This window comes from Castor canadensis, chromosome 2 (genome assembly GCF_047511655.1).
Source record: "Castor canadensis chromosome 2, mCasCan1.hap1v2, whole genome shotgun sequence".
Lineage (NCBI taxonomy): Eukaryota > Metazoa > Chordata > Mammalia > Rodentia > Castoridae > Castor > Castor canadensis.
In genome coordinates, this window is record NC_133387.1 from 92,833,737 (window position 1) to 92,860,977 (window position 27,241).

Consider the following 27,241-nt stretch of genomic DNA (forward strand, 5'->3'; position numbering starts at 1 on the left):
GTATGTATGTTTGCATATGCGCAGACACGTCAGTGTATCTGTGTAAGGGAAGAAACAGGAGATGGGCTTGGCTTCTAGAACATTAATGATATATAACAAAACCTGCCACTGACATCGAGTCCAGTCACCATAAAGTAAGATGTAACATGCATTGTTTTTTATCCAGGCTAGTGAGAAGAGAGTGTTTCTTCTGCTGCAGAGAGCGGAGGGAGGGCCTAACTTTTACCTCCGATAGAAAATACCCACATCGCTGAATTTTTCTGATTCCAGGGACAGGGAAGTTTTCTTGATATTTACTCTAGAAACCAATATTTACAAAGATAATGGCTAAAATTAATTGGCAATTCTCAGGATCCTGGAATCATTCTGGTTTCCAAGCTTTGGATTTGTAAATACAGACGACACACGATGAGTCAATTTGCTGCGGGTGATTGGGTGTTCACTCAGGGTCTGGACTACGCTCCCAGGACTTACACCCAGCAGGGACACCTGCAATGCTAGGAAAACTTTGCAAGTGGCCCTCCATGGTAGAAAGCCACAGATAGGAGAGGTAGTCTATTTCATAATGTCTCTGAGTGTTTATAAATGGCAGTAATTTATAAGGAATACGGCAGTTGATGGCTTCCTTGTGTGAAAAACAAGAAAGGGTAGAGCTTTACCTTTAGATCGAATGGCAGGACAGAGCCAGCTCTCTCTGACTTAGACAGCAGCAGCAGAAAGCAGAGATCTCACCATGAGATGAGCCCTAAGAATCCCAGGGGAGGTCTGATTTACCCAAATCTGTGAAAATCAAAGAATGCCCGAGGACAGCCACTTATAGTTTTAACTTGCGTTGCCTTATTTAACAAAAGGAATTGCATGCAATGAATAATTTGACTATTATCTTTACTCATTTACTTAAAGATACTTATTAAATACTTATCACCTAATCAGGCACAGATGCAAGGCAGAAGAGACAAAATTAATGACAACACAAGCCAAAGGCAGGTTCCCACAGGGCCACAGTGTTGGGGGGATGGGAGAGAGAATCATAAAATGAAAAAAAAAAAGCCAAGCACTTTATGGAGTGCCATACAGAGATTATCTCATTTAATCTCCTTATGATGCAGGTGGTATTCTCCTCTGCATTTTGCAGTTGAGGAATATAAGTAGATTAAGAAACCAAAGTCACACAGCTAATAGGAAATCTGCTGTCACGGAACCTGGTGCTGTATTGTAACTAAGTGTAATTTGTTGGGCAAGCGCCCTTCTGCCCACAACACCCAACGTTTATGTGCTGTTTTCACCCTATATGCAGGAATGTGACCCCCCCCGCCCAGTGATTGTCCCTTTGATCAAGAATACAGTTATGGGATAGGAAAATGACTGACAACCCAATTCAGTATTCATATATAAAAAACATCTGGAAGTTTTTCTCAATGGAGGCTTATATGACAAAAACAGAAAGAATTAATTATGAACGAGAAGAACATGGTTTTGTGTTCTTTTAATTTTCTTCTAAATTTACATATGAATCTTACAAATTTCAACACCATTTGACCTTATGAAGTTGCCATAAAGGAAATGCCACTCTGCAATACTACTCATTAAGTAATTTACATCTTTCCTGGAGTCGCTCAAAGAATGCAAAAGGAATCTACTCACCATGCCTAGTCAAGCTAGTGAAAACTTACTTCCTGTTCTCTGTCCACGTACAGCTCACAGTTGCCCTGGCTCTTCTCAATCTAATTTTCCAATGAACTCTACCCAAACTTAGCTCCCATACATAAGCAGAATCTGCTCAGTAGGTTTTAGTTTTTGTTGATGAGAAGCAGGGACAGCCAGCTTCTCTCCATCTGCATCTGCTCTAGGTTGACTTGAGGGTTTATTCTTTCTCGTTCTCCAGTCCTGCTCAGTTTCCACCCACCATCCCCATCAGAACCCCTGAACCTTCTTTAGCAATGTGGCAGTGGGATGGGGTGGGGAACCAGGGAAAGGAAAAGTTGGGAGTTTTCAGGCACAAATGTTTGTAACTCTTATAAATGTCACCTAGAGAAATTCTGACACTGTCTTAGTCCACATTCTGTGGCTATGACAGAATACTATAGGTTATATAATTTTTTAAAAGATTTTTCTAAAAAGAAATCTATTTCTCACATTTTTGGAAGCTGGGAAGTCCAATATCAAGGTGCTGATGAGGTCCTTCTTGCAGGAGTGTCACATGTCTAGAGTGAGGTCTCTCTTCCTCTTCTTATAAAGCAACTAATTCCATAAAAGAGGCCCCACCCTCATGACCGCAGCTAACCCTAGTCACCACCAAAATCTCCACTCCAAATGCCATCAACATATGAATTTGACGATTAAGTTTCTAACAGATGAATGTAGGAGACACATTCCATAGCACCATCTTACACTGGAAATGGTCACATAGGCATGGATTCTGTGAAAACCATCTCTGTTTTGGGCTAGTTTTAGCACCTTTTTGTACTAAGTTCTGCATTGCTATTTAGATGACCCATGGTCTGCTTACACAACTCGCCCAGTGTTGACTCTAAGTACTGCTTTAGCTGTCCTGTTTCTAAGGAGGTGCTGACTACGGCTGGTTATTCCCCTACCTGCAACTTTTCTGTTTTGTGACGCCCCACACTATCATTTTGCCAGCTGTTTCTGTATACTGTGCCTTTGTTGTCTGGCACTCTGCTGGAATGGAGAAGAGTGTATCAAACTCCCTTTGATAGAAAATGAAATTCTCTGTTTGGAATCTGAATTGTAATGGATTCCCCCATTGAGCAGAATCATGATGAGAGATTTGTGTGGGACTGAAAGCCTCTACTCAACCTTGCTGGCTTAAAGTGTTTAGCCAAAGGGAAGGTTGGCATTCCAGGTTCTTGTCTCACAAAGTAAAAAGAATGATCTTCATAGGCAACAAGAGTGAGTAAACTGGGAGAGTTTATTGAGATAGAAAAGTAGCAGAGCACAGCTCCCAGAGTGAGAAGGGTCCCAAAAGAGGGTGTCTGAGGGTTTCATCCATTTTCTCCAGGGCGTTGCTCAATCTCCTTGCTAATTAGTTATGCAGAAAGCGGCATTCTGTTTGCAATGTTCTGATTGTTCACGTCTTAGTCCTCGCAGTGTTTTCATTGTGTTCTGCACTGCTTTTCCCTCTGTCTAAGGTTACCAGGACGTCATAATGGAGGTTCCCAAGGAAACTTCTGTCCTAGCTATACTGTCTACTTTTAAGCTATCTGCCTAGCCTACTTGCTCAATGATACTCCCTACCACACTTCGGTATGTCCCTCACAGTTACTATTAAACCATTTCATAAACCATTGTGTAAATTATACCTGCAGATTACTTATCCAAAGTAATCAAATTAAAAGGCATGTAAAATATCAAAGAGATTAGCATATGATAAGGTCCTCTCCTGGTAAAATCAGGAAAATGACAAAAATATGAAGAGGCTGAGAACGTAGCTCACTTACCTCGTGTGTGTGAGGCCCTGGGTTTGATACCCAGCACCACAAAAGGAAAAATGACCCAGAAATGTACTTGTGAGAGATATTCACAACTTCCAGACATTTTAAACACCAATCCTTTGAGTCCAGATGCCTCAAGAAAAATGATGGATGGAATTCTCTGTACAGCTGGATCTCTGGAATATGCTTTCTATGTTCTGTGATCAGCCTCATGGCACAGGTATAAACAATTTTCTTTGGAAAATGAACATGAAAGCACAGAGATGTAGTTCGGAAGAGGTCATTTTCCTCCTTTCTTTCGTCATACTCCTCACCCTCCCAAATACAAATCTCCTTTGTGAGATGAAGATAACTCTAACAGAAATCATGTGCACACATTGAAAGACAAACAGGACCTCTTGCTTTTACAAATCTGTAATTCCTTCAATTGAGTCCACATTAACAAAATCTGTTCTCTTCACTCTTGAGCTTCAGAAAATTCCTCTAAATAATGATCCTTAAAGCAATGTGTTTTTCTCCAGTGAGATTCAGGACAGAATTGAATAGGTCAAAAGCATGAAAACAAAAACAAAAATTAGTGATTGTGAGCTTCACAATGAGGAGGAGAACTATAACCGTAAATGGTAAGAAACATTAAAATCACTTTCCAAAGCAATCCATGTAACTTACAAGTTACAGTAGCCAAAGTCCAGTAACAGTGGTAGGAAGGATGTTCAACCATACCAAAACTTCAAGAAGGGACTTCTCAGCTGAAAGCAGTATCCAAAATTCCAGAGCCCCCATGGTGGAATAGAAGGAAGTCTATATTTACACTTAGGACGCTGGTTCTGTGTGATCTTAGGTGCAGCATCTAGCAAACTTGACCTCATTTATCTGATGGAGTTGAGATAGAACAGGTGATCTCTGAAGTTTTCTCCAACATTTGAGGTTAGTGGTTACAGCACTTCACGGTCCTACTTCATGTTACTTTATGATTAGCTGCGTTGGAGGAAATTGTTGAGGATCGATGCTCCTGCTTTGCCTCACCAAACATGCCTTCCCACACCCCTGAACCAGCTTGTCTTTTGAGACAAGCCATGGCTAATTTTATGGGTCAGAGCCTGTGACACTCTCAGAACCATGTTTGGCTAAGGCAGGGTTAGTGTGCAGAAAAGGGCAGGCTCACACACAGTAAGCTCTAGATTGTGTGATATCTGGTGCCTGGATGCTATTCAGTAAAAACGTTCTTTCTTCATCATCATTATTGTCATTATTATTGTGTGTTGTCCATCATGTATACATTTTTCTCCATAGGAAATCCCAGACAGGAAACTGGTAAACCAAAATCCTTAACAAAAATAACCACCTGAACCATCAATGGCTGTCTAAATTCCCTTTTTCAGAAGGTAGGGCCTGAAGTCAGTCCAGTCAGTGGACTTCTGAAGGCCATGGTTAAATGACAGGCAGATTCTTCAAAGCTGGAAGAGGGGGTAGACAGTGGAAGAGGGGAATAGGGAAGCAGTCAGAGCTTTAAAAAAGAAAAAAGAAAAAAACTGAAATCAGCCATAAAAAGTCATAAAAGCCAAAAGAACCAAAAGCAGTTGTCATACCAAGCTGGAGTGGTAAGAATCAGCAGTTCAACATAAATGAATATCAGCCAGATGGAATTTTCTAAATTAAATGTTGTTCCCTCTGCCTCTGTCTTAAATTCACAATATTGAACCAGTGATATAGCAAATACTTAGAAAGAAATAGGCAAGGCCATTGTTATAAGTGATGAGATAACACTATTCAAGGCCATTTAAAACACATTTGAAGATAGGTGTCCTAGAAGCTGAACGTCAAGGGTTATCTATTCTCTCTCACCCAGTAGGTGTTATAAAAAAGAACAATTTTGAAAAGCAGTGTATCTCTCTGAACCAAGTCACTTCAGGCATTAAAACCAGAAAATTGGAGAGTTAGGGATTTACAGCTAAGATTTGTTAACCTAATTTCAAGTTTTTTTTGAAAGACATTGTAAGTATTAAAGACTAATGGGTTTAATAACCTTATTAAAGCCATTATTCAAAAATTGCTTGTGATATAATTGTGAGTGATTAGCCTTGTTATATTTTGCTAAACAAATCATTTACCAGAGTTGGTCAGTTGATCTGCTCTCCAAGTGTGGTCCATGGCCCCTTGGGAGTTTGTAAAGCCCTTTTAGGGGTCCACAAGGTAAAAACTGTTTGCACAACAATACTAAAATAGCATTTGCCTACTTAAAGCAAAATAGGACTGGGATCATGGCTCAAGTGGTAGGGCACCTGCCTAGCAAGCCCAAGGTCCATAGTTCAAGTCCAAATACTTAAAATCAAACAAAAGCACAAAAAGCAGAACTCATGATTGCAGCCACAACTATTGTATGACTCTTAAGACTATTTTCGGGCAGAGTGGGTGGTAAGGGAGGAGGTGGGGGCAGGGGCGAGAAATGACCCAAGCCTTGTATGCACATATGAATAATAAAACATTAAAAAAAAGGGAAATAAAGGAAAAAAGAAAAATAAAAGACTTATATTGTTCATTCGTTACATTGCCCCCATTGTCTCTCTCCACACTACTTAAAGTAATTGTAAGAGTTTTTCTAGTTCTTATAGACCATATCAAATAAACTATAGTTAAAGTATTGTATTGTTTTTTATGGCTAGTTTCCCTACAAAGAATTATAAAAAGGAAAGTATAAAGCAGCATTACCTTCAATGAGTTTTACTTCCTAAAAAATATGCATTTCTTCTGAGCCCACATAACTTAAAAAATATAAAAATATATAAATAACTAAATTTCATGTAAATTTAAAGACAAATGTACTTGTTAGAGGAAAAAAGTGTTATTTACTGAAGTAATAGTAGTAATAACTTAGAGGTTGTTGAAAGTAATTTTAATGAGGACAGTAACTTTTTTCCTTTTTCTCCCTGAATTCTTGGGATAGTGACTCATGCACAAAGGGCAATTTATGCTTTTAGGATGAAGAGTGTATCAACATGCTTGATATTCTTTGTAGAATTGAACAAAATGTCATTGTAATTTTAAAATATGTGAGCAAATTCCCTCTCTAATGATTATTTTTATTGTGCTTTTTTAAGAGACTCATTTGAATTTTTTTGTTTTCTAAAAAAAAAACTATTTTCCTTTATTTTTTTCCTTCTGTGTTATGCTATATGTCAGTTTCTTAATCCCATTTTGTAAATCGTGACTTCAAGGTAGAATTTAAATTCTTGATTGCTTTTGATATTTCTACTATGCACTTACAATTTTTATTTGTATTTCTACCTTCTCATTTTTCATGTTTGCTTTTGTATTTTATGATTTCATGCTTTTCTGAAAGAAAAGTGATTATTATAGATTTAACTGATGGGCTCATGAAATTATAAATTTTTTCTGATCATCTTAAACACACCAGTTAGAACATAGTTTTCAGATTCTTGAATAAAATCAATGTTATTGGGGAGGATAGCATTTTCTTTTTCACTGGGTAGCTATTTGACCCAATGGCAATGGTGGGTAAAACTGCCAACATCTACATTCGGAGTCTTTGTGTCCTTCACCTCCACCACCCCAGCTTAAAACAAGATGGGAGTATTTTCCCTTAAAAATATTACCTATAAAGAAGGAAGAGATAACAATTTTATTAAATTGAGTATAAGACTTTTAATTATTTAATCTGATGAAATGAAAAATTTATACAAAGCATCTCTGCTACATAATGAAGTATGGTGGTCATCTTCAGGAAATGCACTTGTATAGTTGAGAGATGAATTCATTTTTTACATAATTCTATTTTTATTGAAAATGGCCATATAACATACTATGGTTCTTCAGACTTATATATATGGCATATATTTTACCTAAAATGAGTGGAATGAGCTCATCACTACAAGGACAATAACTGGCAATATTGGCTGTTAATCATAAAATTTGAGCTTTCAAAGAAATCTGAATTTTGGAAAATTTGTATCTTCTACTATAAACTTGACAGCTTTCTAATACTCAAGGAGTTTCCTAATTAGATACACAGCTATATTAGCAAAGATTGTTTTTCAATATTGTATCATAAAATGTATCAATATTTGGAATATCTGCATAACTCAGTGAACCAATGTTTTTCTAAATGACTGTGAGGTATAAATTCATGCATAGGTAAAAGTTCCATGAAAAATGCAAATAAAGTGATGCATTTTAATGTAGTCAGGTGCAGAAAGTTTATGATACAATTTCAGATTATACATTGCTACTAGTCAATGCTTAAGAAACTACCATTTGTTGAATTTTAGTGTAGAACCAAAGAAAGCTATCCATGGTTATCTAAAAGGCATAAGAAGGGCTGGCAGAGTGGCTCAAGAGGTAGAGCACCTGCTTAGCAAGTGTGAGACCCTGAGTTCAAACTCCAGTATTGCCAAAAAATAAATAATAAATAAATAAAAGGCATAAGAAAATGTGCTCCCTTTTCAAACTACATGTATGTATAAGCCGGAGTTTCCTCACAAACTTCTACCAAAACATTTCACCATGACTGAATATAGAAACAGACAAATCCAGCTGTATTCTACTAGCCTAGACATGAAATAGATTTGAAAAGACATAAAATAGGAAGAGTTTTGGCAAAATATTTTTTTCAGAAAAAAAAGTTACACTGACATGTAATGGATTTGTTATTGTTATTTATAATAAGCCCATAGGCTGGGCGTGCTGGCACATCCTGTAAATCTGAGCTACTTGAGAGAAATAGGTAGAAGGATTTTGGTCCAAGCCTGACTTTGGCAAAAACGCACGCAACCCTATCCAAAATGAAAAACAGGAGAAGAGAAAGAGGAGAAAGAGAAAGGAAGAAGAGGAGGGGGAGGGAGATGGGGAGGAGGATTCAGAAGAGGAAGAAGAAAGGGCTGGAAGCGTGGTTCAAGTAGTAGAAAACTTGCCTACCAAGTGAGAGACCCAGACAAAAAACAATAATTCAATGTTTATTCAAATGTCCTCATTCAAATTTCTAATATGATGGATATTGGTAAGTCTGTCATTTAAACAAAAGCTCTCTGGGATCCTCAATGATTCAGTGTGACACAGATCTGAGAGCAAAGTCTGAGAAGTCTGTGCTGAGGAGTGATGGTGACAAAGCCATGAAGAGTGGACGGAGGCTGAGAAGCCGCACGATAGACCTGGAGGAGAAGGTGGAGGAGGACAGCCTTTGGGGCAGAAGGAGAAGTAAGGGCCCGGATGCTGGGAGTAGGGAGGAGAGTGTCTGAGCAAGTCCCGCCAGCATACAGCTGCTGGGGGCAGAGGTGGCCAGGGTCAATGCAGGCCAGGGGGGTGCGAGGCAGGGACCATGAAGGACACAGATGGAACTGATCCAGCTAGTGAAGATGGAGGCCGGACAGAGAGAAGGGGTCGAGAGGTAATGAGTGACCGCGCGCAGGGAAGACAAACAACTGTTTCAGCGAGTTTTGCTCAGAGAGAGGAGCAAATGTCAGGAAGACATTTTTAGATGTGAAATCTGCAGCATCTTACAGTGATGGAGTAACCCCAAGACAGAAGAGGGTGGGAGGATAGGAGAGGCCAAGAGTTGGTGAGAAGAGGGTTGGGAAGACCCAGGAATCCAGGCACAAGGGGCATCTGGCCAAAGACAGGAAGATCCCATCTGTAGATTCTGGGCTCTGAGGAGAGGTCTCTCCCTGTCATGTATCAGCAAATCCTTCCACCTGCAGTGACTTCCTTTTACCCCTCCTTATTTTTAAATTTTTAGTTTTTAATTACTCAAAAAATGAATCTATTTTTAATTTAACAAAATATACTGATGTCAAGTAAAAAGCAAAAGCCCCCTCTTTCTGTGTTCCAATTTCACTCTAGTTTCCAGAAGAAAGCCCTGTGATCAGTTTCCTGGGGTTCCGTCCAGATGCTTTCTAGGTATTCACTGCATATATTAGTACCTAATGAAATAAACACACAGCTGGTATTGCCCCACAAATGATAACTTGTTCATAGCATAGCAAAGGTTATGCTTTACCTTACACCTGGAGTGCTTTTCATTCTTGTTCAATTCTGCATAGTATTTCATAGCATGGTTGTTTCTTTCTCCTAGCAATGAAAATCCAATTTATTTCCAAAGTCTCATATTCCCAGTAACATGGCAATGAACATTCTGTACTGTCTCTTCATGAATACACATAATGATTTATTCAGGAAAAAATTGTCAAATCAAAATTCTTGCATTCTTAATTTTATAAGCCTTCCAAAGGGGCTGTACCAATTCATTTTCTCACAATTAGTATATGAGAATATTTGTTTCCTCATATTGTGGCCAATAAATGGATATTGTCCATTTTTAATTTTTTTCCAATCTAACAGTATCTTATTATGGTTCTAGTTTGCAAGCTCCTGATAATGATGGAATTTGAGCATCTTTCCATAGGCATCTGAGCTCATCTTGGTCCTGTCTAGTTACTTTCTGCTCTTGTGTGGACTCATGGACTCCCATCCCCACAAACGCCCATATTTCTCTGCTGAGTTCCTCTTCAGTTCTTCAATACCAATGTCACCTCACTCATAGCTGCTTACTCATGTCTTCCTCTCCACCTGCTCAGACTGAGCATCCTAAGTGCACAAACCAAATGATGTCACCTTGTAGCCCCAGGACCTGGCAAAGTATGTGCCACTTAGCAGGTATTCAAGAGAAGAATTACCAAGCCAGTTCATAATATCATTTACATTTGTAAAGTGTTCTACAATCCACAAATCTTCTTATGCATTTTCTTAGATTGCCCAAATCAAATCAGATTTGCAGAAATTAACATTTCAGGGGAAATGATAAGGACAAGGGAAGAGAAGTGTGAACAGCATGAATTGACTCACCACTTGCATGAGGCCATGTGTATAAAGGTAAATCAATGTTTCCTAAACCCTGGGGCTTCTAAGTGAGTCCTATAATCAATGTTCTATAGGAAGTAAACAAAATTCATTAAAATATTGAATCACAAATCAATGTTAAAACATTAACCACACCATCAATGAATTGAAGAAAATTAATTTAAAAGAAAATTACTAATTCAGTAGCCGAGTACAAAGAAAAAAACAAAGAGGATATTTTCTGACATGTGAATTTGATCAATAGCAGATAAATTATACTTGTCTGTGGATTTTTGTACAGAATGATGTGATTTTGCAACCTCCAGTGATCCAAGTAAGCAAACGCCCTCCAAATTCTCCAGTAGAATTCTTGTAACCAACAAGTTCCAGGACGTGAGATTTTAAGGCATCTCAATGTTCAAATACAGATTCCATCCATTTTCTTTAATAAACTATTCTGTGGAATACTAATTCCACAAAATGTTAAAGGATAGTAGATATATTTTCTAAACAAGCTTTAGAAATGCTAGTTTAAGTAAAGGAAAACAAGTTTATTCAGTGTAAGGCTTATCAGAGTTTCTAAAATGCCTCCAAATTTGTATAGCTCAAAAAAAGTTGCAATATTGTCTTATTCCATTTTTGCTACAATTATGAGATATTCCCTAAGCTTATTTAACCACAAAACAATATAGAACTTGTGTGTGTGTGTGTGAGTGTTTATGAGAACGATACATCTTCAGAAACTGTTGCTTCACAAAACATCCTTTGCAAAATGCAATGTTCTATGACTGAGAGTCTTAAATCTCTGTTTTAGCACACTTTAATGTTCACCCTAATACAGTAGCCTAGAATCCAATCTGGGGCTGGGAAAAGCCAGGAAGGAAAGAGTTACAACTGCTCCCAGCTCAGAGAACTGCACAGAGGTCAACCTAACTGCTAGGCAGTCTTGTCTGAGTCTAGCAGCTTATGAATTATTGATCACATTGCCCATGAAGTCTATTTCCATGTACTATTTTCCTATTCCAAATTCAAAATTTATCATGCTGTCCTGCTAATCTTTTTCTGTCTAAACCCCTCAGGACCTCTTCTGTATAGTCATCCCCTTCCCTTGTGTAATTAGCCCATGGCTAGCCACTCTGAATACCCAAGAAGTCATGTTTATAACTCTCTGAGGCTGAATCTTGGTTGTTCTATGACTCCATGAGTGAGATGTTGCACAGGATTCTGGGATGTGGCTAGTATCAAAGGACTAGAAGAAAGGTCTTTAATCCTTCTCCCTGACTATGTTGGCCTGACCTCCATCCACATCAGAAAGAAAAACAATCACCCTTTTCTCCATTCTTCCTAGCAGAAAAGCCCCTGGATAATGCCTGTCTAGTCCCTACCTTATCCAATTTAATCCAATTCCACTCCTCTGTCCTAATCCTTCATATCAAACATAACCATTTGTCTTTTGCCCACCCTCTTGCTAGCCTTCTGAGTCCCAGTGTTTTCTGGGATTTATTCCCCAAGACTTAACTTAAAAGGGTCTGAGCATTTATACACAAACTAATGCTCCTGATGAAAGTTAGAAATGGCCTAAGAAATTTCTCCAGTGATACATCACTATGATGGAATAGCCACACTTAATTCATCCCGAAGACCTCTGATAGGCGACCAATCCTTTGGGAAAACTTTTTTGCCTCTCTCTAACTAAGTTCTACTTTGAATCAATACAAGACCATTTTTCAGTTATAAAAATCCATCCTTTTAATGGGTCTGCATTATTCTCATGACCCATTCTTGATTTTACTTTGTTTTGTTTTGTTTTAATGGAATGAGGATTATTAAAAGGCTCTTAGAGAAAGTAGTGTTTGTGTTACCTGAGCAAATGTTGGGAAAGCAACAAGAAACCACTCTATTCCAGATTTATTTATTCTGAACTTTGATGCTAGAAGTCAAAATATGACTATGCAATGCCAATATTACCTAGACCCTCCAGCAAATGGAGTTGATAAAATTTAAATTTTGACATTGTGTTGGGAATGTCAGTACTATAGGTATTGGGCAAGGTGTAGTTAAAGAATTTCAAGTACCCCTCCTCCTCACTCCCAAAGTGCAGGGCTGAAGCAGTCACCTCATCTACTAGCCCATTGCTCTGAGTTTTGTTGTGCTGCAAAACAAAAGGTCACACTGGAACCCTTGAATCCAAGTGAGACAGGAAAAGAGGAGGGGGTTGATAGCAAAATGGTCATTATCATTTGCTTCATCATCACGCACTGCCCTACTTTCCTCAGCTTGCCTGTGAACGCAAGTTCAGCTGACCCTGAATATAGAGAACTTTCTCTTAAGCAATCCTTTTAATATATAGGCATCTCAAAGTACTGTGTTGATGCCTCTATATTTTCAAGATTCCTGAGCACTCCATGGTAAATTCAATTCCTAATATTCATAAGAGATTATTTGTTTGGGATAGATATGAAAGAAAATAGTATCACTGGCTACATGAAATACTTCTAGGGCTTAGCATAAAACTATAATCCCCAAACTTTAAATGCATTTCTAATAGAAATGCTAATGAAGCTATCGCTGATTGGTAAAGAAATCTGTATTCCTGTAATGAAAAGTGCAACTAACTGTATCTACAAGATTAATACCCATACTATTTACTTTCCAAGAGCAAGTCATGAGCAAAACAATATTTTGGCACATAAATTCCATTTTTAGAAGTATCAAAAATATATTTATGACTAAAGATTGGTAACAATTACTTTCCCAAAGGAAAATAAACCCTCTTTATTGACCGTGAAATTATTTTAGTATTGAACTCACATCTAATGTCTATTTCTCATCTGCTTTTCCAAAATCTCATAAAATAGTCAAGGCAGTGGCATAAACCATGCAGTGGGTACAGTACTCATTTTAGGCTTCTGGGTAAGATAGCAGATTGCACACAAGCATTTACCTCTCTCCCTAGAAACTCCATAGAAAAAAAGCAAATACATTTGTCCACAAGGACAAAGAGAACAGGAAGAAGCATAGCCATAGGACGTTGGCAGCCAGGATGCAGAAAGACAGGCAGTCATTCTCAGTAGGCTCCAGACAGCTGCATCCCAGGTTGCTGGGAAGGAACCACAGCCTGAACCCAGTGTACACTACAGAACCCCTTAAAGACATAGGAGGTTCCAGAAGGGGAAGGAAGCTAAAAAACAGAAGTATTCGTTGAAAAATTGCTGAAAAGGCAATTTGTTCTTCCAATCCCTTAGCTCTACAAAGGTAGACAGCTGCCCTTCCCTCACCCCAGAGGTTTACTCTCAGGATATCCTAATATTAAGGGTCTCTGGACTGGGGGTCACCAGACATAAGAAAGGACAGGAATCTTCTACAAAAGCACATAAATGTGGAGTGCTGAGGACACTTCAGTTGGTTGCTGACCATCTGGACTTCAGACTGGACAGCCCCTCCCTAGGGAATGTGAACAGCCCCTAGAGGTAGCCCCCAAAATACTAAAATTAAGGTTTCTTGAGAAAGGCCCAGCCAGCTCACCTTATAGCCAGGACCATACTAAATAAGCATGCCTAGCAGCCCAGTTCCCAATCAGTTTGTGAGTGTACAATCCTTTTCGATGTTTAAATATAAGCCAACAGCCCAAGGTCATCAGGCAACTGAGGGAAAACTTAAACATAAAGACAATACAAAAACAAAAGGACTGGGAACTGTGACTTATGCTTGTAATTCCATTTACTAGGGATCCAGAGAGTGGGAGGATTGAGGGTCAAAGCCAGCCCAGGAAAAAGTTCATGAGATCTCATTTAGTCAATAAACCATGCATGGTGGTTCATGTCTATAATCCCAGATACAGGGAAGACCATAGGAAAGAGTATCAGTGGTTTGAGGCCAGCCCCAGGCAAAACAAAAGGCCCTCTCTGAAAAACAACTAAAGCAAAAAGGGGCTGGGGGCATGGCTCAAGTGAAACAGTACCTGTCTAGTAAATGCAAGGCCCTGAGTTCAAACATCAATACCACAAAAAAAAAAAAAAAAAAGAGAGAGCCAGAGAGAAAATAATGGCCTGAACAGAAACTATGCATTAAGGGAGAAAAATTAAAGGACTGTACAGAGAGCAAAAAGGATTACTTGGAAATTATACTAGTAATAGCAAATTATTTTAATAGAAAGATAGAAAGTTAAAATTGAGGACATCATCCAGGAAAATAGAGAAAAAAGACAAAAGGATAAAAATAGTACAGAAAAACTAGGAAAATTAGAAAAATAGTTCAGATGATCCAATAGCCAAATAACAGTTCTAGAAGAAAAAAAAAGAAACAGGTTATCATCAATGAAACAATTGATGAGCATCTTTAAGAACTGAACAATGTGAATTTCTGGATTGAAAGCCTCCACTGAATGTCTAACACTAAGAGTGAAAATAGACCAACACCAAGCCTACCATCAGAACATGTCAGAACCCTTGGAACAAAGTGTCACTACAGCCTTCCAGAACACCAAGACAGAAAATGAGTTAAGACATAACACAGGGAGGCTGGAAAGTCGTGGGTCAATTCCTTCAAACTTCTGAGAGAAAATGATCTCAATGTAGATAGCTGTCTGTCCTGGTTATCTGTTCTATAACAAGGTATTCCAAATACCTAAAACAATAACTGTTTTTAATTTCACAATTTTGAGGGTCAAGAATTCAGACAGAACTTCACTAGCCATTTCTTCCTCTCTGTATGATATTGAATATGATTACACAGTAATCTTCACCTAAACGTCAGGCTGGCATGGAGGATCTAAGAGGATTCACTTATGTGACTGGTACTTAAGAGTGGGCAGCTTCTTCCTTCCTGTGTAAGGTCTTTTTTCAAGTAAATTTTTTTTCTAATTCAGTGCTGAGGAATTGAACCCAGGGCCTTTAGCATGCTAAGCAAGCATTTTACCACCGAGCTACATCCCTGACCCTTGGTTTTTGAGATGGTCTCATATGTAGCCCAGGCTGACTATTCATCTTTCCTACCCTACACCCATGCTCCTGGTAACCACTGACTTTTTTCAGTCTCCATAGTTTTTTCCTTTTTCAGAATGTTATCAATAGTCTCTGATTTACCACAGCTCAACTTATGACTTTTCAACTCCATGATAGTGCAAAAGTGACTGCGCTATGTTTCAACAGAAACAGTTCTTCAAATTTCAATTTTCAGTCTTTTCCTGGGTGAGTGTTTTATGGTATGATGCTTTCTTCAGATGCTGGGCAGCCAAGCAAGCTCAGCTCCATCAACCACTTGGTCGTGAGGGAAACAGCTGATACTCTACGGTGTGCTGTGTTGCTAAATATGGTTGTTGGTCAGGCAGATTCAACGTACTTTTGACTTTCGGTATTTTCAATTGTAAATAGGTTGATCAGGATATATCTCCACTGTAAATCAGGGCACATCTGCAGTTGGAATCATACAATATGTAGTCTTTTCAGAGTGGATACTACATTTAAAGTTCCCTTGTGTGTGTGTGTGTGTGTGTGTGTGTGTGTGTGTGTGTGTGTGAGACTTGATGGCTCTTGATGGCTCATTTCCCTCTTCACTGAATATCCCATTGTACGGATGGACAGAGTTTGTCTATCCATCCATCTGCTGGAGGATGACGTGGTTGCTTCTAAGGCAGAATCTTCTCACAGTCTCGCCAGCAGAGAAATTAGCCTTCTCATGTACTGGCTCAAGAGCCACAAAAGTCGCCAGGAATTTTAGAAGCCAGAGTTGGCATCATCTCACTTTATTAGTCTGAGCCAACCCAGATTCAAGGATATGTTGGGGGAAGAGCTCCAAAGGTTCTTGTCTTTGCTGGGCTTAGGAATAAGCTCATGAGACACAAAGAGTGCACACACAGATTTATTAGGAATAGAAAAAGCTGCAGCTAAAGGTAACACAGTGGAGCCCAGAGACTGGTAGCTCCCCTCTGTAGTGGAAATTGACTTTTTATGGATGCTTTAATTCCAGGTTAGGGTAAGGGTTAGGTGGGATCTTTCCACTGGTCATGGATTTGCACATGTGGGCTCTCATAATAACCTCCTTATGAGCTGGCCTGTTTGCCCCTTATTGGGACAAAACAATCTTAAGAGCATCCTGTTTAACAACCCTGTGGCAGATTTGCGAGACCGTATGTCTCCTTCTCAGGATGCAGGGTTCACAGTGCTCCCATGGGAGACAGGGGCACTGACTTGCTTCTCTTGTCTTTAGATTTCCAGACCCAACAGGTAGGAGTATCCAGGATAACATGCCACAACAGTCAAAGAGAGGAAAATGCTGATGGTCCTGGAGCCTTGTTTCTGTCACACTTAAGGTAGCTTAGCAAGAAGCTAATCTGTCCTGTATGAGGCTCCCCCATTTAAAAAAGCAATTGCCTATATATTATTACTACTGCTAATTCTACTACCATTTTATAGCAACAGAAATACCTCAACAGCTTTTCTCCATTGATACAGAGTGATAAAGAGCAGAGTTTTTGTATAAGAGGTGTTGACTCCAGTTGTGTCCTAAGACACTTTCCAATGGGATAATGAGAGCTCAGAGATCCCATGAACTGTGCTATTTCTCCATGTTTTTCCTCCAGTAAATCCTATTAATCTTCTTAACATTTATATTTATAGTGCAAGTTACCTTTCTGGACCCACTCTACACTTCACCAAGCAATCAAGTCAAAGAATAAAAGCATTTTCAGATATACAAGTGGTAAAAGGAAAAACTAATGTGACTTCTTATCCACCCCTTAAAGTTACTTAAAAGTATTCTCCATTCTGTAAGAAAAATCTGGCCTTCCAGGAAACAGGGCACCTAACAACCCAGGAAAATGCAAAGAGGCTCTCCAGGGTGATAGAGAAAGTTGCTCCCAGGATGTCCACTATGCCCAGGTGAGGGCCCAGGTGAAGCAAGTCAACAGGCTCCAGGAGAGACTGCCACAAGAAGATAAAATTAACAAACTCTGTCAGAGCACATTGAAAGAAGATCAAACTGTAGAAGATTTGAGGGTAAATTTATGATAAATCCTTGAAAACTTAAAGAAACAAAATGCAGTTATTATCTCCAGGGAAATATAAAGAGTTATGGAGGAAAAAGAAAGCAAGCATACATAATTGTGAATAGCTAGATCCTCCTCTTCTAGAGAAGGAAGTGGATAGGTTATGTCAAAAACCGAAAATCAGTAAGTAGCCTTAAAATATGTAACTTAGAGATAAAAACATGAAGGTCAGCCAATTAGACTTCCTGTGGCCACTCTAATCCTTGTCTCCTTCACCCTTTTTTTTGAGGGTGGAAATGCTAGGTTTGAACTCAGGGCCTACACCTTGAGCCACTCCACAAGCCCTTTTAGTGATAGGTATTTTCGAGGTAGGGTTTAGAGAACTGTTTGACCAGGCTGGCTTCAAACTGCAATCCTCCTGATCTCTGCCACCTTGAGTAACTAGGATTACAGACATGAGCCACCAGTGCCCAGTTCACCCCTTTTTTCATAGAATTTATTACCATTTAGCATACTCTATAATTTTGTTATTTATACTGTTTAGTGCTTTTTGACCTTAATGTCAAACACCAGAGAGGCAGAAATCTTTCTTTTTCATTTGCCAATATAATCCAAGTGCCTAGAATGAATAGTGCCTGGAACATAGATGTTTGTTGAACAACAAACATCTCTTGAATGAATGCATTGGATTTTTTTAAACTATTCACATGGGTGGCTTTGATTTTAAAAAATAAAATATATCATTCACCACAAAATCCTATCACAAAACAAAAACCCCACATTTAAAATATTGCTCATCTAGTCTTCTATTAAGAAATGTTATTATTGGTATTCTCAGACTTCAAAAAGAATACTATTAGCTGGATGCCAGTGGCTTACATCTATAATCCTAGCTATTCAGAAGGCAGAGATCAGGAGGACCATGGCTCAAAGCCAGCCCCGGCAAATAGTTCACAAGACCCTATCTCGAAAATGCCCAATGCAAAAATAGGACTGGTGGAGTGGCTCAAGTATAGAGCACCTACCTGCCTAGCAAGCATGAAGCCCTGAGTTCAAACTCCAGTACTGTCAAAAAAAAAACAAACTACCTTCCTACTTTCAATGCATTCCAAATGCTCAAACATGATGTATGCTTACCTCTCTGAACGATTTGAGACAATTGCCAAGCTCTGTAATACAATGCCTAAGATTTACATAACACTTGAAAATAAAGGGTGATGGTATTGAAGGTCATGAGATAATGAATATGTCAGAATGAAGAGCAGATAAAATTTCAGAGTAATGGAATATTTATGAGCTTAATTATTAGTCATTAGTTTATACCTGGTTTTGTTTCAAAAAGGATTTTAGGAAGTCTATAAAAGTACTGACAACAAAACATTCAATTACATTTAAATTAAATTAAGAACTTGGCGAAAGAAAATAGAAAATCAAAAATAGGACAAAGGACAGCCAAGTAGTTGCTTAAAATGTGCATAATTAAAGGCCGATGCTGGTGTCAAATTTGTCCCTAAACTCTGTGTCCATTTATATTAGATTCTACTGCAAGTAAGGCAGACTCACCCAATATTGGTGGATTGAATAAGATAATACTTGAGTTTCTTTTTCTCACACAGAAAGGGTCCTTCCAGATCCTCCTCTACTTCACCAGTGTGTGCCTTTTTTCCCATAGTCCAATATGGCAGCATTCTTAGTCTGAGCAGCAGAATAGAGAAAGTGGACAAAGAAGGAGCAAGAGTCACCTTCCAATTGTTCCCTCAAAAACAAATCCAGAAATTGCCACCACTTAAGACTTCCAGTTCCATCTCATCACCAGAGCTTAGTGACACAGCCACACCTAACTACAAGGGAAGCTGGGAAATACAGCCATCATTCTGTGCAGACATGGGTCCTGCCAGGTGTGCCAGTGCCCACCTGGGGAGAGTAGATCTACAGGACAAGAGTGTCTGCTGCACCTTCACAACAACCAAAAGAAGAAAAGGAAATGCCACATTCAAAATAATAGTTGATAAAGATGAACAATTGCCCAAGACATTTATAGCAACTCTTGGGAAAAAAACTAGAAAGGGGTGAATTTGGAGGTCTTCATGCAAAAAGAAAAAAAGGTTTATATCTTTGACAGTACTCTTACCATACTGATACCACTTATTTCATAGAATCACTTCTAATGATAACTCCCAGCTCTCCATTCACAGCTTAGAGAAAGCATGTCAGTGAAGCTTCGATTTTCTTTTTTTTTCTTTATTCATTTATTCATATGTGCATACATTGTTTGGGCAATTTCTCCCCCCTGCCCACATCCCCTCCCTCTCTCCTCTACCCACCCATCTTCCAGGAAGAACCAGTTCTGCCCTTTTCTCCAAAGTTGTTGAAGAGCAGACATAAGTAATAATAAGAAATACCATTTTTGCTAGTTGAGATAGGATAGCTATACAGAGAGATTCCTAGCATTGCTTCCACGTACAAGTGTATTTCAACCCAAATTGATTCATCTCTACCAGACCTCTTCACTACTTCCCAGTCACCTTCCTATTTTGACCTCCATCGTTTTAAGGTTACTATATTAGCTCTTCTGCAGTGGGGACATCAAACACTTTCAAGTTTTGGGTTTCCTACCTTTCCATCTTCCTTCTGAAGGTGTTCTCCCCTCAGCATGTGACCCAAGTCTAATAATATTACTGCATTTGTTTTAGATCTAAAGTTTGCATATGAGGGAGAACATACGATTTTTGGTTTTCCAAGCCTGGCTAACTTCGCTTAAGATAATGTTCTCCAGTTCCATCCATCTACTTGCAAATGATAAGATTTCATTCTTCTTCATAGCTGAGTAAAATTCCATTGTGTATAAATGCCACATTTTCTTGATCCATTCGTCAGTGGTGGGGCATCTTGGCTGTTTCCATAACTTGGCTATTGTGAATAGTGCTGCAATAAACATGGGTGTGCAGGCGTCCCTGGAGTAACCTGAGTCGCATTCCTTTGGGTATATCCTCAGGAGTGGGATTGCTGGATCATCTGACAGATCTATGTTTAGTTTTTTAAGGAGCCTCTATATTGTTTTCCAGAGTGGTTGTACTAGTTTACATTCCCACCAGCAGTGTATGAGGGCTCCTTTTTCCCCGCATCCTCACCAACATTTGCTGTTGGTGGTGTTTTTGATGATGGCTAGTCTAACAGGGGTGAGGTGGAATCTTAGTGTGGTTTTTTTTTAATTCGTTTATGCACGTGTGCATACATTGTTTGGGTCATTTCTTCCCCCTACCTCCTGACTCCTCCCCCTCCCCCCTCCCCTCTTGCTTCCAGGCAGAACCTGTTCTGTGCTTTTCTCTAGTTCCATTGAAGATCAGAAATAAGCAATAATAAGCAGCACTAGTCACAATAGCCAAGTATGGAAACAGCCAAGATGCCCCACTACTGACAAATGGTTCAAGAAAATGTGGTATTTACACACAATGGGATTTTATGCAGCCATGAAGAAGAACGAAATGTTATCATTCGCAGGTAAATGGATGGAACTGGAGAACATCATTCTGAGTGAGGTTAGCCTGGCCCAAAAGACCAAAAATCATATGTTCTCCCTCATATGCGGACATTAGATTAAGGGCAAACACAACAAGGGGATTGGACTTCAATCACATGATAAAGGGAGAGCACACTTGGGAGGTATGAGGATAAGTAAGACACCAAAAAACTAGATAGCATTTGTTGTCCTCAATGTAGAGAAACTAACGCAGATACTTTAAAGTGACAGAGGCCAATAGGAGAAGGGAACCAGGAACTAAAGAAAAGGTTAGTTTGAGAAAAATTAATTTAGAAGGTAACACACATGCACAGGAAAGCAATGCAAGTCAATTCCCTGTATAGCTATCCTTATCTCAACTAGCAAAAACCCTTTGTCCTTCCTATTATTGCTTATACTCTCTCCTCAACAAAATTAGAGATAAGGGCAAAATAGTTTCTGCCTGGTAGTGAGGGGGTGGGGGGGAGACGGAGGGGGCAAGGGGGGTAAGGGAGGGGGGTGGGGGGAAGGGGGGAGAAATGACCCAAACATTGTATGCACATATAAATAAAAGAAAAAAAAAGAAAGAAGCAATAATAAGAAAGACATAGCGTTTTTGCTAATTGAGATAAGGACAGCTATACAGAGAGACTCCTAGCATTGCTTTCATGTATAAATGTGTTACAACCCAGGTTGATTCATCTAACTGATCTTTACACTGGTTTCTGACCCCTTCTCATGTTGACCTCTGTCACTTTAAGGTTTTTGCATTAGTTCCTCTGGAGTGAGAACATCAAATACTTTCATGTTTTGGGTTTTCTGTCTAACCCCATACCTCCTGTATATGTTCTCTCCTTGTCATGTAACCCAAGTCCTACAACATTGCTGTATTTGCCCTAGATCTAAAGACCACATATGAGGGAGAACATATGATTTTTGGTCTTCTGAGCCTGGCTAAACTCGCTCAGAATGATGTTCTCCAGTTCCATCCATTTACTTGCAAATAATAAGATTTCATTTTTCTTCATGACTGAGTAAAATTCCATTGTGTATAAATACCACATTTTCTTGATCCATTTGTCAGTAGTGGGGCATCCTGGTTGTTTCCATAACTTGGCTATTGTGAATAGCGCTACAATAAACATGGGTGTGCAAGTGCCTTTGGAGTAACCTGTGTCGCATTCCTTTGGGTATATCCCCAGGAGTGGGATTGCTGGATTATATGGCAGATCTATGTTTAGGTTTTTAAGAAGCCTCCAAATTTTTTTTCGGAGTGATTGCACTAGCTTACATTCCCACCAGCAGTGCACAAGGGTTCCTTTTTCCCCACATCCTTGCCAATATATGTTGGCGGTGGCATTTTTGATGATGGCTATTCTAACCGGTGAGGTAGAATCTTAGTGTGGTTTTGATTTGCATTTCCTTTATGGCTAGAGATGGTGGGCATTTTTTCATGTGTTTTTTGGTCATTTGAATTTCTTCTTTTGAGAAAGTTCTGTTTAGTTCACTTGCCCATTTCTTAATTGGTTCATTGATTTTGGGAGAGTTTAGTTTCTTAAGTTCCCTATATATTCTGGTTATCAGTCCTTTGTCTGATGTATAGCTGGCAAATATTTTCTCCCACTCCGTGGGTGGTCTTTTCAGTTTAAGACCATGTCTTTTGTTGTGCAGAAGCTTTTTAATTTTATGAAGTCCCATTTGTCCATTCTTTCTCCTAGTTGCGGGGCTGCTGAGGTTCTATTGAGGCAGTCCTTGCCTATACCTTTTAGTTCCAGAGTGTTTCCTGTTCTTTCCTGTACTTACTTGAGAGTTTCATGTCTGATATTCAGGTCCTTTATCCATTTTGAGTTAATAAGAGCACAGGGTGATAAACATGGATCTACTTTCAGTTTTCTGCAGGCAAATAACCACTTTCCCCAGAAGCATTTGTTGAAGAGGCTGTCTTTTTTCCATCATACATTTTTAGCACCTTTGTCAAAAATAAGATGGGCATGTCTGTATGGATTCACACCTGGGTCCTCTATTCTGTTCCACTAGTCTTCATATCTGTTTTTGTCCCAGTACCATGCTGTTTTTATTGTTATTGCTTTGTAATATAGTTTGAAGTCGGGTATTGTGATACCTCCAGCATTGCTCTTTTTGCTGAGTATTGCCTTGGCTATTTGTGGTCTCTTTTGTTTCCAAATGAACTTTAGGGTAGATTTTTCAATCTCTGTGATGAAAGTCATTGGGATTTTGATAGGAATTGCATTAAACACATAGATTTCTTTTGGTAGTATAGCCATTTTTACTATGTTGATTCTACCAATCCATAGCACGGGAGATCCTTCCATCTTCTGTAGTCTTCTTCAATCACTTTCTTCAGGGGTTTGTAATTCTCCTTGTAGGGGTCATTCACATCCTTTGTTAAGTTTACTCCTAGGTATTTGATTTTTTTGAGGCTATTGTAAATGGAATTGTTTCCATGTATTCCTTCTCAATTTGTCAATTGTTGGTGTACAGAAAAGCTAATGATTTTTGTAAGTTGATATTGTATCCTGCTACCATGGTATACCTGTTTATAGTGTCTAAGAGTATTTGGGTAGAGTTTTTGGGTTTTTAAGGTATAGGATCATATCATCTGCAAATAGGGATATTGTGACAGTTTCTTTACCTATTTGTATTCTTTTTACTTCTTCTTCTTGCTTAATTGCTCTGGCTAGGAAGTCCAGTACTATGTTGAAAAGGAGTGGGGATAGTGTGCACCCTTGTCTCATTCCTGATTTTAGGGAAAATGGTTTCAGTTTGTCTCCATCAAGTATGATGTTGGCTGTAGGTTTGTCATACATAGCATTTACAGTGTTGAGGTACATTCCTTCTGTTCCTAATTTTCTTAGAGCTTTTATCATGAAGTAGTGTTGGATCTTATCGAAAGCTTTTTCAGACCAAAAATCATATGTTCTCCCTCATATGTGGACATTAGATCAAGGGCAAACACAACAATGGGATTGGACTTTGAGCATATGATAAAAGCGAGAGCACACAAGGAAGGGATGAGGATAGGTAAGACACCTAAAAAACTAGCTAGCATTTGTTGCCCTTAACGCAGAGAAACTAAAGCAGATACCTTAAAAGCAACTGAGGCCAATAGGAAAAGGGGACCAGGAACTAGAGAAAAGGTGAGATCAAAAAGAATTAACCTAGAAGGTAACGCACACACACAGGAAATCAATGTGAGTCAATGCCCTGTATAGCTATCCTTATCTCAACCAGCAAAAACCCTTGTTCCTTCCTATCATTGCTTATACTCTCTCTACAACAAAATTAGAAATAAGGGCAAAATAGTTTCTGCTGGGTATCGAGGGGGTGTGGGGGAGAGGGAGGGGGCGGAGTGGGTGGTAAGGGAGGGGGTTGGGGCAGGGGGTAGAAATGACCCAAGCCTTGTATGCATATATGAATAATAAAATTTAAAAAAAAAGAAAGCTTTTTCTGCAACTATTGAGATTATCAAGTGGCTTTTGTCTTTGCTTCTATTAATGTGCTGTATTACATTTATAGATTTGCATATGTTGAACCACCCCTGCATCCCTGGGATGAAGCCATCATGGTGAATGATCTTTCTGATGTGTTGTTGGATTCGGTTTGCCATTATTTTATTGAGGATTTTTGCATTGGTGTTCATTAAGGGGAATGGCCTATAATTCTCCATTTTGAAGGTGTCTTTGTCTGGTTTTGGGATGAATGTAATATTGGCTTTATAGAATGAGTTAGGCAGTGTTTGTTCCCTTTCTGTTTCAGGGAAATGTTTAAGGAGAGTTGATATTAGTTCTTCTTTAAAGGTCTGATAGAATTCAGCAGAGAATCCATCAAGTCCTGGACTTTTCTTTTTTAGGAGACTCTTTATTGCTGCTTTAATTTCATTTTGTGTTGTAGATCTACTCAGGTGGCTAATATCCTCTTGGATCAGTTTTGGATGGTCATAAGTATCTAGAGATTTGTCCATTTCTTGAAGATTTTCAAATTTATAGGAATATAGGTTCTCAAACTAGTCTCTGATGATTCCCTGGATTTCTGTGGTGTTTGTTGTTATCTCCCTTTTTGCATTTCTGATTTTACTGATTTGGGTCTTTTTCTCTCCTCATTTTAGTCAAATTTTCCATGGGTCATCTATCTTATTTAATTAATGAAAGAACTAGCTCTTTGTTTTGTTGATTCTTTGTATTTTTTTTGTTTCTTTGATTCTTTTTCATTAATTTTGGCACTTATTTTTATTATTTCTCTCCTTCTGCTTGTTTTGGGGTTTACTTGTTCTTGTTTTTCTAGGAGTTTGAGATGTAGCATTAGGTTATTGATTTGAGATCTTTCTGTCCTTTTAATATATACACTCATGGCTATAAACTTTCCTCTTAGGACTGCCTTTGCTGTGTCCCACAGGTTCTGGTAGGTCATGTTTTCATTTTCATTAACTTCCAGAATCTTTTAATTTCCTCTTCTATCTCATCAATGTCCCATTGATCATTGAGCAATGTGTTGTTCAGCTTTCAATTGTTTGCTTATTTTCTGCTGTTGTTTTTGTTGTTGAGTTCTAGTTTTAATGCATTGGGATCAGATAGAATGCATGGGATTATTTCTGTTTTCTTATATTTGCTGAGGCTTGCTTTGTGTCCTAAGATGTGATCAATTTTGGAAAAAGTTCCATGGGCTGCTGAGAAGAATATATATTGTGCAGATGTTGGATGAAATATTCTGTAGACATCAGCTGGGTCTATTCAGTCTATGGTGTGATTTAGTTCTAGAATTTCTTTACTGATTTTTTGTTTGGATGACCTATCTATTGGTGATAGGTGGCATTAAATTCTCCCACTACCACTGTGTTGGAGTCTATATATGCTTTTAGGTCCTTCAGAGTATGTTTGATGAAATTGAGTGCACAGATGTTGGGTGTATATTGGTTGATAATTGTTATTTCCTTTTGGTGTATTTCTCTTTTTATTGGTCTGGTGTGTCCTTCTTTTTCTTGTTTGATAAATGTAAGTTTGAAGTCTACTTTGTCCAAGATAAGTGTTGCTACTCCTGCCTTTTTGGGGGGGGGCTATTGGCTTGGTAAATCTTCTTCCAGCCTTTCACCCTAAGCCAGTGCTTGTTTCTGTCAATGAGTCTTCTGTAAACAACAGATTGTTGGATCTTCCTTTTTAATCCAGTTTGCTAAATGGTGTCTTTTGATGGGGCAATTAAGTCCATTCACATTCAGTGTTAATATTGATAGGTATGGGTGGTTCCTGTCATTTAGTTGTTTTTGTTGTTTCAGGGTTTAATTGTGTGCAGCTGAATCAGTGTTACTCTCTGATTCTCTGTCTTTTCTTCTCCTGTCGTTTGGTACTGCCTGTCCTCTCATGGTTTTGTTTGCTTTCATTTTCTGTGTGCAGAATTCCTTGGAGAATCTTTTGTAGTGGTGGCTTGATGGTCATATATTGTTTTAGTTTCTGCTTATCATGGAAGACTTTTATTGCTCCATCTATTTTGAATGATAGTTTCCTGGGTGGAGTATCCTAGGGTTGAAGTTATTTTCATTCAGTGCCCAGAATACTTCACTTCATGCCGTTCTTGCTTTTAAGGTTTCCATTGAGAAAACTGCTGTGATTTTGATGGGTTTACCTTTGTATATTATTTGTTTTTTCTCTCTTACAGCCTTCAGTATTCTTTCTCTATTCTCTGTGCTTGTTTTTTTAATAATAATATGTCATGGAGAAGTTCTATTTTGGTCAAGTCTGTTTGGTGTCCTGGAGGCTTCCTGAACCTGGATGGGTATAGCTTTCTCTAGATTTGAGAAATTTTTGTTATTATTTTATTGAACATATTATGAATCCCTTTTGCTTGGACCTCTTTTCCTTCTTCAATGCCCATGATTCTCAGGTTTGGTATTTTAATGGAGTCAGTGAGTTCTTGCATATTCCTTTTGCAGGACTTGAGTTGTTTGACTAGTAACTCTACAGTTTTTCTTTTATTTTCCATTTTATCTTCAAGTCTGAGATTCTGTCTCCCACTTGTTTTAGTCTGCTGGATTGGCCTTCCCCTGTCTTTTGTGTTTCTGTCTGATTCTTTTTCCCGAGGTTTTCTATATCATGGATCACTTCCTCTTTAATATTTTCTATTTTTGTCTTTAATTTATTTATCTTTCTATTTATAGTATTCTCTGTTTCACTTTGGTGTTTATTTAGGGCTCCTCTGAGATCATTTATTTTTTTCTGTGTCTTCTCATATTCTTTAGTTTTGTTGTCTTGAAATTTCTTGAGTGCTTTTGTACATTTTGGTTAACCATGTCTGGTATCATCTCTGTGACATTCTCAGTGATTACTTGCAGGATTTCTTCTCTGAGGCTGTTCTTGTGAACATTGTTGGTTCCTTGGTGTCATTTATCTTTGTTTTGTTGGAGTCCAGGACTGGGTATCCATTTTCTTCATTTCCCTCTGAATCCTG

General features: G+C 38.6%; 1 protein-coding gene across 2 annotated transcripts in view; it reads left to right on the plus strand.

The window, feature by feature from the left end:
* The window catches only part of Aoah (acyloxyacyl hydrolase), a 227,048-nt gene that overhangs the window by 127,538 nt on the left and 72,269 nt on the right, over positions 1-27,241 (plus strand). The window lies entirely within an intron of this gene.